The sequence below is a fragment of the Triticum urartu genome, chromosome 7A (assembly GCF_056163025.1).
Source record: "Triticum urartu cultivar PI428250 chromosome 7A, HENAU_Tu73, whole genome shotgun sequence".
In the NCBI taxonomy this organism is placed as follows: Eukaryota; Viridiplantae; Streptophyta; class Magnoliopsida; order Poales; family Poaceae; genus Triticum; species Triticum urartu.
The window spans coordinates 354,699,648-354,703,650 of record NC_141879.1 but is presented as its reverse complement, the minus strand read 5'-3'; the positions used below and the strand labels follow the sequence as shown (position 1 = coordinate 354,703,650).

General features: G+C 43.1%; 1 non-coding gene across 1 annotated transcript; it reads left to right on the top strand.

Moving 5' to 3' along the window:
• The first annotated feature begins 236 nt into the window (after positions 1 to 236).
• LOC125518854 (uncharacterized) lies at positions 237 to 3,137 on the top strand. The gene is made up of 2 exons (XR_015610904.1): positions 237 to 766; positions 1,415 to 3,137. It is a non-coding gene; the product is annotated as an uncharacterized LOC125518854 (transcript).
• The last annotated feature ends 866 nt before the right edge of the window (positions 3,138 to 4,003 follow it).

Genomic DNA, 4,003 nt, shown 5'->3' with positions numbered 1-4,003 from the left:
GGCAACTCGCTAACGACGTGTTATGTGTCGGCACAAGTGTGGGCCCTAACAATTTATCTGTCGGCGTAGGTATATGCTTAGTGATATATAGTATGTCGGCGTATGTAGGGTGTATGGACACAGAATAAGTGTTGGCGTATGTCCACACGTGTCAAGCGACTGAAGCTTGGCATTTTTTTCTTTTTTGATTGAGAATCCTGAATCTTTGGAAAGTTGGCGCGTCATTCAGGCGCGAGACAGGAAATTTTTTCGGCCGGCCCGTGCAAAATACGGAGAAAATACCCCCCAAATCTGACCAAGTCCATAACCTTACCCGTGCCAGCCGCTGCCCTCGCACCCCATCCCTATCCCCTCATCCTCGCGCTCAATCCAAGGCCCTGCCACCATCGCCGCCGTATTCGCGCTGCACCCACGGTCCTGCTGTCGTCGCCGCCGTCCTCGTGCTCCGCCCGAGATCCAGCCGCCATCCTCGCGCTCCGCCCGGTATACAGTCGCCGTTCTCGTGCTCCGCCTGTGATCCAGCCGCCGTCCCCGTGCTCAGGGATCCACCCCCATCCCCGTCCTCCAGCACCCAACCTCGCCCGTCATCTCCCTCGCGCTCCCCCTCGCCTCGGGCACCGGCCCTGCCACGAGCTCTCCATCCGTGCTCCCCGTCCCTGCTGCCGCCGATAGAGATCCATCCACGAGCTCTCCATCCCGTTGCGCCCCTCCTGAAGCCAGCCGCCCTTTGCTGCAGATCTCTGCACAAGACTCGTTTTTCCAATAGGTAAGCATCGGCTCCTCCTAAGATATCCTTTTCTGTACTGCTGCGTGCTTGTACATTGCTGAACTTTGAACCATATGCCATTGCTGAACTCTGAAAATTAGGGTAACACTTTCATATCTTCTGCTAAGATTTGTTTATTTTACAGTTCTTATTCATATTTCTCAGCATCTCAATTTGGATACACAGATTGGTGCTACAGAACATAGCAAGCCATCTGACATCCATGTCTCATAGCTGATTTTCATTTTTATATTCATCATACTATTCTGAAGTCTTTATCTCCTTCAAATTAGAAAGTGATTATTCGTTTAACATTTGATATGGGTGAAAGTTCATATGTTTTTACCATTGTGTGACTTCCTCATTTCTAGGTGGTTTGGTTTTGTTATTTAAAGCCACGACCCATTGTGTGACTTCAGTTTTTTGGGTGAGTTGGTGTGGTCAAAGGAGGCTCCTGGAGGTGCATAACCTCTAAATTTTTTTACAGGAAGCACTTTTGATTGTCAATACGTATTTCTAAGTTATATTGTGCAAACGATTGAGTTGGCTTCAACTTCGCTGTAGAACTGAGTGTTGTTTGTGCTGTAACATCATTTAGTTTCTGATGCTTCATGGTTTAATTTTGGGTCGACGGGCTTGGTGCTTCAGGAATCAGGAGTGGGTGTACATGATGGTGAGCTTGAAGGCAGTGAGTACGCGGTACTACCTGGCAAATAGGACGAGGAGGTGGGCGAGCATAGGGCGCCAAGGTGGACCCAGAGTTTAGTCAGTGTTTAAGGAGACACATTCCTATTATATTCTGCATCACTATTGAATTGCATCGTCATCTACACTAGATATTTATGGATAACAGTGTCTTCGTTTGATATTTTTTTATGTGAGCACGGTGTTGTTTTCCTTTTGCATGAATATGGCATTAGCATTCAAACCTAGGCTCAACACATATTCAGGATTCAGACTTTCAATACTTTTATGAGATGTTCGTGTTCACGCTGGTTGCTGGCATAACATTTGTTCTTTTGACAAGTTCATTCATAATACTAACCAAGTACATAACTTGCAGACCTTTGGCCTTTACTTTATGATTTAATTTGGGAAGCCTAGTTATCTATATTGAACACAATTTTTTTGAAGGATGGTTGATACATGTCTACACATTTTGTCAGAGCAATTTGCAGTGAAAGAAGCAGCCTAAAACTGATAAGAAGGCAACATTTATTTCTATGAAGTAACGGTTATTGTTGTAGATCAAGGATGACAAGAAAGCAACTAGTGTACCAGGAGGTGCAGGTACTACAACATACTACATGCATTAAGTTTATTGTTTCTCTCTTAGAAATATACATAGATCATTTTGAGCCTTGACTAGAGTGCCAGATTTCTGCCTGAACTTATAGCATTACTAGTTAACATTTTGTATCTTGTTGATAAAATTGAACTCCACATACTGCAGTTTATAATTCAAAATATGAAAATGACACAACATGATCTGAAGCGCACATACATTACTTAGGAGTTAACATACACATATTAGTTTGGTGTTATCCCTTTGGTGGTCACAATCTGAAGATAACATGGCATAAACTGAACTTCACATACTACCGTTTATTTGGTCAGAAGTTGTACATTTTCGTTCTACTTCATCAGATAGCCTACAAACAATTATTTGTACAATCATTTTTAAACTTTGAAGATCACATCAGCTCACTTCCTATTAAAACAAATACAACGTCACATTGGCTGATCCTACTACAGTTTCTTGCATGTAAGATGTTGAATAAAGCTTGTAGATTTGACTGCCATGGCGAAATGCTTATTCTATGTATATGTAGATATGTCTGCATGATGATTCCTTTAAGCATTTTATAAATATTTTACCGCATGTATGACAGAACTATGTTATGTGTGTTATGGACATATGTCATAAATACTTATTTCTTATGCTTCTCTTGGCTGCCAATCGAGCTTGAAAGCACTTGAGCTGACTGCACTTTCTACCAAATTCTTGTGGAGTATTTTCAAGTAATCTGCAACCTAGTACGCATGGATGTGATGATTTTGAAGTGTTATGGAGCATTTGGATGTCTGCAGTATTTTGGACCAGCCAACTCAATTGTAATCATGAATCTTATGTGTGTTCTGGACCATTTGGTGCTTAAGTGTTACGAAGTAGAAATCTTGTGCTCATGGATGTCACTCAAGTGTTTTGGACCATTTAGTGTTTGAACTATTTTAGACCAGCAAATAGGGGTCCTTTTATGCGTCTTGTGTTTTCTGGATGGTTGCCAAGATGGCCAAACTTTGCTTTGTGAACATTGACTTGTGTTTGAACATGAGAACAATATATATATATGTGTGTGTATTTTTGTTACCAGATTATCAATAATTGTGCAATATGTGTTCATCTTGATGTTGTTTGTGCATCACAGTTAAACATTGTATATAAGATTTGAATTAGAGCAGTATTCAATTGTTGTTTTGGTTGTGCACCCTCTTACCAACAATTTATATGTCGGCAAAAACTTTCCAACGCAGAAGGTGTTGCCAAAAGTATGCTCCTAACTAGACAAACCATGCGTCGGCAATGCTAAACACCTATTTAGACAGATCAAGTGTCGGCATAGGTAGGGTTTGCGTTGACTTACCATGTGTCGGCATAGGTAGGGTGTGTGTTGACTTACCATGTGTCGGCATAGGTAGGGTGTGTGTTGACTTACCATGTGTCGGCACAGGTAGGGTGTATGCTGACAGAAAAAGTGTCGGCAAGTGAACTTCTGTCGGCAATACCTTTCCCCACAGCAAGTCCTCCGACTGTTTTATCTTCTGTCAGCATATGTGTTAGCTACAATTTATCTGTCGGCAAAGGTACCATATGCCAACAGATTGGTGTGTCACCAAAACTTGACCGTGGTGTAGTGAGCGGAGGATGACCCCTCCAAGAAATAGCCTAAGCGCCGGCGTCAACGGCGCCGCTCAAAATCCTGCCAAAACAAACAAGGTGATTCCAGCACGGGAGATAATAATACTCCGGAAAGCGCCGAAGAAAACCCCCTCCAGCAAGATTTAGCACAGGAGGATGGAGAAACCAGCCCTCATGAGAGAGCGGCAGACAGAGAGGTCGAGGACGATAATTATATGCCACCCTCCGAAGACGAGGCAAGCCTCGACGATGACGAATTCATCGTGCCAGAGGATCCCGTCGAGCAAAAGCGTTTTCAACGTAGGCTTATGGCCACG